This window comes from Callospermophilus lateralis, unplaced genomic scaffold (assembly GCF_048772815.1).
Source record: "Callospermophilus lateralis isolate mCalLat2 unplaced genomic scaffold, mCalLat2.hap1 Scaffold_62, whole genome shotgun sequence".
NCBI classification, from domain to species: Eukaryota; Metazoa; Chordata; class Mammalia; order Rodentia; family Sciuridae; genus Callospermophilus; species Callospermophilus lateralis.
The window spans coordinates 747,357-758,083 of NW_027514663.1; the positions used below are offsets into that span (position 1 = coordinate 747,357).

The 10,727-nt window shown below is 36.2% G+C and overlaps 1 pseudogene; it reads left to right on the plus strand.

Annotated features, from left to right (window-relative positions):
* Positions 1-1,454: 1,454 nt before the first annotated feature.
* LOC143389756 (thyroid receptor-interacting protein 11 pseudogene) lies at positions 1,455-5,316 on the plus strand (annotated as a pseudogene).
* Positions 5,317-10,727: the final 5,411 nt, after the last annotated feature.

Genomic DNA, 10,727 nt, shown 5'->3' on the forward strand with positions numbered 1-10,727 from the left:
CTGCCACCTTGAGTATTTGCTCCCTGAATACACATATAGAAAGAACAGCTCAAGGAAAAGAGTCTCCTGAATATGGGCTCTGGGAAGAGAGTAATGGGAGCAAACCCAAACCCCTTCTAAAGGGTAATAAGGAAAATGATCCTAAACAAAACAAAAAGCAAATATGAACAAAATGGCAGCAGGCTCTATTTGTTGGCCACTTTCTCTGCACCAGCCATCAGGTGAGAACTACACACTATGTTCTCATTTACTCTTCAACTCATGCAAGTGAGAGAAGTTTTATAAATGCATTCTGTCAGTTTAGCTCCAAAATTGCTTTGGTCCCAATTGGTATGCCTGTTACAGCCCATGTGCTTCATCTCTTTGCTTCGTCCCCAACTCTACAAAACTGCCTCTTTATTAACTTGTTGGAATTTAAACACCTTGGAAAGCAGGGCCTTATCTTAACTCCTTCTGATCCTTAATTCTAGGTATGGGATTTAAATTTAGGATTGTTACTCCATAGTAGAAAATTTCTCAACTTTTTATTTCACTCTGCACTGTTCAAACCTGGATTATATTTGGCATTGATAAACAACAATAGGTTAAGTGAACATCAACCTATTGGCTCAAAAACAAAGTTTCTTAAGTGAAATTGAAGTGGAATTTTTGAGCACTTAAATAAAATTCAATCAGAACTTACAAGGACCATATAATGTTAAAATGAACTCAAAAATTTATAGATTAAGAGCAAAAAAAATTATTTTTGGAAAGGGTAAAGATGGTTCTTTAGTGACATTTAATCCATATTATAATCTGAATTCTGAGAATGATTAAGACTTTGTGATGGATAATTTTATGTTAACATGTCTGAGCTATGATGCTCAGATATTTGGCCAAATATCACTCTGGTAATTACTCTGATGTTTTGGGGTGAGATTTACTTTTGAATCAGGGACTTTTAATAAATAGATTGCATTCTGTAATGGAGCGAGACCTCACCTTGTCAACTGAATGCAACTGAAAGCAACAATAAATCCACCTCTCCCAGACAAGAGGGAACTGTCCAGTGAACTACCCTTGGATTTCATCTACAACATTGATTCTTCGTGGGAGTACCTTTGGACTCAAACTAGGACACTTTCCTGTATCTCTAGCTCCTCCCAACCAACCCTGTCCAATCCTGTGAGCCAATAGCTGACAGGCAAGTGCAGGGAAGAAGCAGAGGCCCTGCAGGGGGTGAGTGTGCTACTGGCTGCCAGCCCCTGGTCAAAGCCCAGGACCGGCTTCTGAGTTTAGAGGGAGGGAGGGATGGTTGGTATTGGTGGAGCCCCAGGAACCTCGCGCTGTGAGGAATTCTGAGCGCTTGGGTCATAATTGACCCTAGCAACGCTGGAGGACATTCTGGGCAGAGAAGTGGACGGTGATGGACGCGGTTTTCGGAGCTGGTCCGATGGATCACTGAAGTGGCGGCGATGTCGTCCTGGTTTGGAGGCCTGGGCTCAGGCTTGGGCCACTTCTTGGGTCAGGTGGGGAGCAGCTTGGCTTCCCTCACTGGCCATATCTCCAGCTTCACCAGGGAAATGCTTCTGGATGACTTAGGAGACCTAGAAGCAGCTTTACATCATTGTTGGGGAAAGGAAATGGAAACTACTGATTCCACACTAAGATGTGAGAATGAAAGACTGAAAAAGTATTGTACTGATCTGGAAGAAAAGCATGAAGCATCAGAGCTGCAAATAAATCAACAGTCTGTAAGTTACCAAAATCAACTGCAACAGAAAGAGGTAGAGATCAGCCATCTTAAAGCAAGACAGATTGTACTGCAAAATCAAGTGTTTCAACTACAGGCAGCTGCTCAATGGGTACCTTCAGGAGCTGGTGATGAACCAAGAACAACTGCTCTGGCTCCATTTGGTTCCAGGATCAGTAGTCATTTTTCAGCATTTTGTGATGATGACATGGATTTTAGTGACATAATTTTATCACAACAAGAAACAAGCAGATTGTCAATTAAAGTTGCAAGGTATGAATCTGAAGTTGGTCACTCAAGGCAGATTGCTGAGGCTCAGGGAAAATATCATTCTGACACAAATGAAATCTGCAAAGTACAAAATACTATCAAGATTCTTCAACCAAACCAAAGTCCAGACATAGATGATCATCAGCATGAAATGTCAGTTTTGGAGCAGAGTTCTACTGTGGCAGAAAAGGGAAAAATCCTTCCTCAGAGTTCAGCAGTGGAAGAAGTGTTCAGGCTAAAACAAGCCCTGGCTGATGCTGAGAAGGAAATCATGAGACTAAATGGCTTAAACCAGGATAACCGTCTTGCTGAAGACAATCTGAAACTTAAAATGCATGTTGAAGCTTTAGAAAAAGAGAAGTCATCATTGAGTCAAGAAAAAGAGGAACTTCAGATGTCACTGTCAAAATTGAGCTGTGACCATCAAGTCATGAAAAACAGAGCTTCAACAGACATGAATTTGAATGTACAATTACTAGACTTACAAGTTCACTTGAAGGCAAAGGAGGAAGAACTGAATGAGACTATCAATGAAAAGAAAATGCTGATAGCTGAGTTAGAAGAACTGGATCATCAGAATCAGGAAGCTACAAAGCACATGATTTTGATAAAAGATGAGCTATCAAAAAAACAAAATGAAGGAGACCTTGTCATCAAGAAGTTGAAACAAGAACTAGATGATGAAAAAAGGAGAGTTCATCAACTTGAGGATGATCAAATGAACATATCCCAAAAGTTGCATGTGCAGAAGGAGAAGTTAACTGGGAATGCACAGAGCCTCAGTGATTTGCATTTAACCAAGCAGAAGCTTGAAGGTAAAGTAGAAGATTTAGTAGATCAGCTAAATCAGTTACAAAAAATAGTTTAGACATCCAGCAGGAAAACCTTGGGCTTAAGGATCACATTAGACAAATTGAAGATGAGCTGTCTGGATTTAAGAGTAAGTACTGAAATTCTCTGAATGAAGACTCTAACAGTCATTGTAAGGATGACATGCTTAAAGAACGGGAAGTTGAAATTAGCAACTTAAGGCAAAATCTTTCTGAAGTAGAACAGCTCAATGAAAATTTTAAAAAGTTGCTATTGATCTCAAAACAGAAAATGAAATGTTGATTTTAGCACGTGAAGATGTAAGGCGTAAGTTGGAAGAATCTATTGCTGCCAACAATCAAATCTCTCAAGAAAAAGACACTATCATGGAGACTCTAAAAAGAGACAAAGAAGAGATAGAAGCCAAACTTCACCAGGCAGAAAAAAGACTGTTAGAAGAAGCAAATAATCACAGGCAGACTATTCAGGAACTCTCCAATGCACATAATTTGAATACCTCTGCCTTACAGCTGAAACACGAGTGTGTAGTGCAACTCAATCAAGAGAAGGACTTTGAAATAGCAGGACTCAAAAAGAATATTGAGCAAATGACTGCTGATGAAAAAGAAACTGAGGAAATTTTGGCATCTTATGTAGAAGAACAGGAGCAATTGATACAAGTCCTAAATGAGAAAGAAGTTTTTATTGAAAAACTCGAAGAAAAAAGTTCAGAACTACAAAAGGATTTAGATAAGTGTTCTCAGGCCTTAAGAGAAAATGAAACTTTAAGGCAAGCCATTGAAAGAAAGGACAGAAGTCTTACCTACATGAAAGCAGAAAACAACTATCTGCAATTAGAATTGGAAACACTTAGGGAACAGCAAAATCCAGCTGTACCAGTGGCTGAGCCTAAAGCTCTTGATGCTATCACAGAACTAGAATTGGAGGTATCTCAACTGAATATAGTCAAAAATCATCTGGAAGATGAAATTAAAGACCATCTGAATATAATTGAAAATCAAAACCAGCGTAAAATGCAACTACTTCAGTCTTTACAGGAGCAGAAGGAGGAAATGGATGAATTTAAGTACCAATATGAGCAGATGAATGCTGCGCATAGCCAGTTACTTTTAGACAAAGAGGAGGAGATTAAGAACTTGCAGACAACTATTGAAAAAATAAAAGCCCAGTTGCCTGGAGAAAGAGGAGATGCTCAAACATTGAATTCTGATATTTTTCAAGAGACCAAAGTAAAAATCTTAAGAACAAAAGAGGTTCAACACTTACAGGACCAAGAATTACACCTAAACCGGGAGCTAGAAAGGCTACGCAGCCATCTCTTGGAATCAGAAGAGTCTTACACCCAGGAAATATTGGCTGCAGAAGACAAAGAGATTCAACTGAGACAGAAAGTCACACTCTTGGAGGAAAAGCTAGCTACATCTTCTAAGGCAAGTCATCAAGCTAGTGTGCAGATAGAGTCACTGCAGGAACAGTTGAGTCTGGTCTCTCAACAGAGGGATGAGAATGCACTGCAGCTTTCGCTCTGCCAGGAATGAGTAAGGCAGTGTGCCCTGTCATCAAGTAACCTGCAAAGGGTTCTAGAGCACTTCCAAGAAGAATAGAAAGCTATGCATTCTGCTGAACTAGCCAAAGAAAAACAGTCGGTAGCTGAATGGAAGAACAAGGCCGAAAAGCTAGAAGGAGAAGTATCATCATTGCAGGAACGTTTGCATGAAGCAAATGCTATGTTGGATTCTGCTTCCAAACTGAGAGAAGACTTAGATCTCAAGGAAGAACAGATGGAAGAACTGAAAAAACAAAACGAGCTCCGAAAAGAAATGTTGGACCATGCACAACAGAAATTGTCCACTTTGGTCAACAGCACAGAAGGGAAAATAAACAAGGTCCTCATGAGAAATCTTTTTATTGGTCATTTCAAGACACCAAAAGGCAAACGTCGTGAAGTATTGCAGTTGATAGGGAGCATTCTGGACATTCCAAAGGACGAAATGGAGCAGTTGTTGCATAAAGATTATGGTGGTGTCAGTAAGTGGATGAGTAGTTGGCTTGGAGGGGCTTCAAAAAGTGTCTCCAACATTCCTTTGAGACTAAATCAACAACCTGTGCTAAATAGTTCTTTTTCAGAACTCTTTGTCAAATTTCTGGAATCGGAATCTCATCCCTCTGTTTCACCACCAAAAGTTTCTGCCCATGCCACGGATTGTCTAGACTCACCAGGAAGGAGAGAGCAAGGTGTAAATGTACCAGGAAATGTTAAAGATGGAGCCGAATTAAGAGCTGGCAAAAGCACCAACGGGAATCCACTCTTGGTTCCACATTCTGCAGCTGTGCCTCTTAGTAACCCAGCTGGAGTTGGACTTGGTGGACCTGGGCATCCTCTTTTTAAACCCATTACAGATTTCATGCCCACTTTTACACCATTGCTAGTCTCCCTGGACAATAGTGCCAGAGTTGGACTCCAGGATCTTCTAAATATTTAGCATTTTAAAGAAACCAGAATCCTTTTTTATGTTTTACAGCATGGCCTTTTGAAAAAGTACTCATGTATTTGTAGACAAAAAGAGAAAGCAAAAAAGCTGGTATATGTAAGTGTATAGCTACTAGGTATTTTATTTTATTTTTTGAGTTCTTGTTGTTGTGATTTTTTGCTATAGTACTTTTTTAAAAATTTGTTTTGTTTTTCGTAGCACTTTTTGTTTATAGAATTTTGTTCCAATGTAGCAGTTAATCATCACCAGTCATCAATTCTGATGTAATTTTGTGAGCAACTGTACAGAGCAGCATTCTTGAACCATTAGTTCCAACCTCTTTTTTTAAAAAAGAATAATATTTCTTAAATTTAATGGCATTAAGATAAAAATGATACATGTAATTACAGGAAACAAGAACAATCCAACCCATAAGAAGGAGGTCTCGTATTTAGAGTACATGAAAACCAAATATAATGTTGCAAAAAGTTGAGAATATTTATTTTATCCAAGATAACATTGTACAACTACCAAGGGAAAATTCCAGTGGGGAGGACCTAAACATGAAGCTTAGTGGATAAATTTTAAGATGCTTTGAATCCAAATTCTATGACCCCTATCCATTTTGCTTATTTACATTTCTATACAAAAGTCACTTCACATTAATTCAGTTTTCCAGATGTTAAATATGTCCAGAAGGAAGAGTATTTTTATGAGTCAACCCCGAAGTGGGATCACATGATCCATTGCCAATGCAAAAGTTAATTAGTAAGAATGCATCATTAAATATCTGGACTGTTTATCTACATACTATTGGGGGCTCTACAATAATTCTTATAAACACATTTTATACAACAGTAGATCAAAACAAGTTGGGGACAGAAATAAGCTAACAACAGTTTTTGAAAGATGAAAAGCTTAAAATAGTAGTAGTTACAAACTTTTGATAAATTAAGGTAAAAGATGAATCAAAAGTTTCTATCTTAAGTAGGTGAAATCAGAGAAGAGAAAAAGCAGATTGCATAGCACATACTTTTCTGACACCTGTAGTCTCTAAAACCACTCAGAACATTTTTATTAAAATTAACTTAAATTAAATTTAATATATTTTTAAATATAAATTATATTATCATTTAATATAAATTAATCTAATTTAAATTTATTTTATTAATTAGTATTGTTTTAATTTCTTTTATTAATACTATTGTTTGATTTAAATTTATTTTATTAACTGATATTGTTTATTAACTTAAATTATAGTATGATTTATATTTAAAAATTCATTAAATTTCATTTAAATTAATACAATTTAACAAAGTAAATTTAAATAATATAGATTGAATTATTTAATATTTACTCTATAATTTAATATACATGTCAACAAAGTTAATTTTGATAAAAATGCTCTTAGTTGTTTTAGAAATTACAGGTGGCAGTAAAGTATTAGCTATATTATCTTCTTTTTTCTCTTCTTTGATTTTACCTAACTTAAGATAGAAACTTTTGGTTTATCTTTTGTTTTACTTTACAAAAATAAAAAAAGGAAGACAAAACACTCAGTAGCTACACATATCAGCTTTTCCTTTCTTATTTCTAAATTTCACCTTAGCATTTACATTATTTTACCAAAATTAAGATGCCATCAGTTGTTAGGCATGAACAAAATCACTGAGACAACAACTGGAAGATGCATCCCAAAGTCAGATTGGCTAAGTATTCAAAACATATAAATATCTGAGAACTGATGACCTCTGATAGTAAAGTTTCCAACCTATGGAAAGTTTCCAAATGCTATGGAAAATGATGACATTTCTTTTTTTGTGTTTTTAAGTTGAGAACCTTCTAAGTACTAAGGTTCGTTATCAGAAATTGTATGTAACTCAAGTCTTGAAATTTCTTATTTTTCCTGTACTATAGAAAAAGGGACTCAAAATTCCTTGAGCTCTGCTAGCATTTTAGTGACAGGAAAAAATTCAATGATGCATAGTTTTTTGTTTGCATTCAATGTCTACCGATCTTACATACTTTGGGAAGGGTCACAAGCCACAGACCTTATGCCTTCTGCTCTATTTTGAAGCTTCCAGCATCAGTTGCAACAATTCTAGGAAACACTGGGAATACTCTATGGTACAAAATGCACAATTAATTTTTTTTGAAACCATCCCTAAGACATGAGTCATTAGGTGACTTTCTTGTTCTAAGTAAATTTACTGAATTATTATTAAGTGATAACATATTAGGCCAAAATGAAAAATGAAAGCACATGCTTCACATCAGAGCAAGGAAGAAGGAAGAAGGTATGATGTGTGGTAAAATGCATGAACATGCAAATATTATCCAGCCTTCTGAAGTCCAATTTTCTCTCTTTATAATTTATTTTTTGGAGGTTACATTCTTGCATGATATGCATGGAACAACTTTTGGGGGAATACAATCAGAAATTCAGCACTAAAATCTGCCTTCCTGCAACATAACATGGCTTACTCCTGAGAAGAATATCAAAGTATATATTTTGCTTCGACGTGCCAAATTACTTGGAATCTTCTTCCAATAGACTTCACATGGTTGGGAAAAGCAGAGTTCAGATTTGTCAGGAGAGATTTTTATATATTCTGCTCACTCCATTGTGTCTAGGTGAGCCTTTGGGTTTCAATGCCTGGAAACACACTTCTTATATTTCAGAATTGAAGAGCTCTTGGAAACAGCGACCTCACTGCATTCTTGAGAAAAATATGTTATATAGGTAGCCAGAAAATTACAAAGATTAACATAGATTCAAGATTTTTAAGACAGGGGTTTAATGGAGAAAACAGCAAGATAGCCTTAGAAATTTCATACTCCCTGCATTCTTAGGAAAAGCTTCTATGTTGTAAAGAAGATAACACCAAACAGAAAAGTTCCTAAGAAAATATTGTGCTTTCAGTTTCCTTGTCTCATAAATTTTATTAAAGTTTCATTAAAGACCCTGAATTTGCTAGCCTTTTTATTAAATACTTATTTGAGATATTCTATTAATGTCTATCACTGGATTTTATTTGGTCCCACATTAATATCGCTCCCTGTGACAAAGGGTACATGGGAGGCAGGCAGGATCAGCCTGTCCTCTCCAAGGCACCAGCTGTGGGAACCACCCTCTGACAGAGGTAGTGAAGCACACTAGCGTCTCCTGGGCTGAGCTAGAGGTTAAGTATCTCAACCTGGCCTGCCACCCAACCTGGCCCACAATCACACTGAGTCCAGAGATGAGTCAACCAAGAAGGTGCTACAATCTCAATTTTATTGTGTCAGGGAAAAGGTTATATAGTGATAGAAGGAGGGAGTAGGAAGAGACAGTAGGAAGAACAAATAAGGGGCAGGTACGTCACTATCACTAAGGGGCCTAGGAAGATTTCAGATTAAACCATTAGGCAGCACTAAGGTCAAAAGCCCATGCAGGGTCTAAAAGCCTGCGAATGCCAATCCAGCTAGCTCATGTATACGGAAATGCTCTGGAAGAACCCATGAGGCCACCTCAGCCACCACCCAATAATGGCTGTGGTCCCAAGAGAGGTAAAAGGTCCCAACAATTAAAATGTGTATACTTTTTATGAGCACAGATGAAATATTATTTGAGATAATTTATTGCAAACCTTTAGTGCCACAGTCCGGCTGCAGCAAAATAACCAGGGTGTGATGAGCAACTTGTGTACATTGATACAGCAGGAGTGGGAGCCATTTATTGTAGGACAGTAGGGGTATATATACATTCCACACAGCTTATCTTAATTAACATAAACTAGATACAGCAGTCAACCAATAAGGAATCTCCACACTTAATGGTATTAACATAAACTAGATACAACAGTCAACCAATAAGGAATCTCCACACTTAATGTCATTAACATAAACTAGATACAACAGTCAACCAATAAGGAATCTCCACACTTAATGGCTCGCTGGCCTTACTTCACAAACCACTCCCTCTGGCATTTTGCCAGGCGCCATCCTGACTTGTTTACAGACTCTAACAAGTCATAACAATATTGTAATTGCAGAGAGAGTTAGGCACATCAAATAGGAAATACGTTCTGGGATTATTCTTTGTGAGAAGTTCTTTACCTGTCTGCCCATTCCCCGAGAAAGGAAAGAGAACTATTTTTCATAATTACCATTGTTGTAAGGCTGTAGTTTTATAGACTACCATTGAACTGGGGAGAAAATGATGGCAATTTAAAATTCAATAATCCTCAACTGTTCTTACACCAATTCAGCCACTTTTGTTGAATAAATGCTCCTCAGATAATGTTTTGGCTATTTTTAGCTTCATGAAATTGTTGATTTTTATCATTTTTGTAAGCATTCTAATTATGCTTAGGGAGGATTGACTTTTCTGAGATTCTTTCTTCTTTAGGAAATTCTAGTCTTTATGAGTGTATTTTTAATGTTTTAAGACATCTCAAGAAGGTAAGAGTTATCTTAATTCTAAATCTTATTGATTTAAACAAAATCTCCAAATAAAACGCCAATGTGAACTTAAATTTCTCTACTTTGTGTGGTTCACTTTAGTACAACTTATATGTTTATGGAGTCCAATGCATATAATTATAAACATCGATGCATTTTATAACAAATAATTCACACTAGTATCTCATTTCTGTGTTTCTCAGCTTTATCAAGATTGTTTTCCTACTCACTTGGAATTAGATATCCTAATATCCAATTTTCACACAATTATAAGTTTAAAGACAATATATGGCTAAGTCCAAAGATAAACATTATATTTATAAGTTGTATTTCACTTCCTCATTGATTTTTATGTTATTTTAATATTTGTCATTTTTATTCCTCCAATTTGTTCTTAATCAAAAAATAAAGAAAGAAAAACAGTAAATTTTTGAAAGAATATGATTTTCTATTTTCCTAAAGATTAATGCCTTAATCATTGAAGGGAAAAATTGAAAAATAAGTGCCAAGAATTGGTATAGTATTTTACAATGAATGATTTATTTACTCAAATAGTATGTCAGTTTATTAAAAATACATTAGTCATCAATTTAGCTGAAAATCTATTCTAACCATTTCAAAAATAATCATATTTTTGTCACCTTATTTATCTATTGCAGTCACAGCTTTTATGGTGGATACTGGTTGGAACTCTTTTATAATTTTCTACTGACTCAGAATGTAACAATATTAGAAAGAAAAAAAATGGCTGAATGTCCATATTGCAAGAAGAAAAGGAGGAAAGGACAATTCTCAAGGAGAATTGAGAATTGTCCTCTAAAGAGGCCCATCAAAAGCTTGTTGAAGGAAATGGCAAACTTGATTGTTTAAAAATCTGAGCTGTGCATATTTCCATTAAAATCCCATCCAAGTCCATTTAATTTATTCACAGATAAACAAAATGCCTTTTATTGCATTCCATGCAGTTATGACAGATGGCT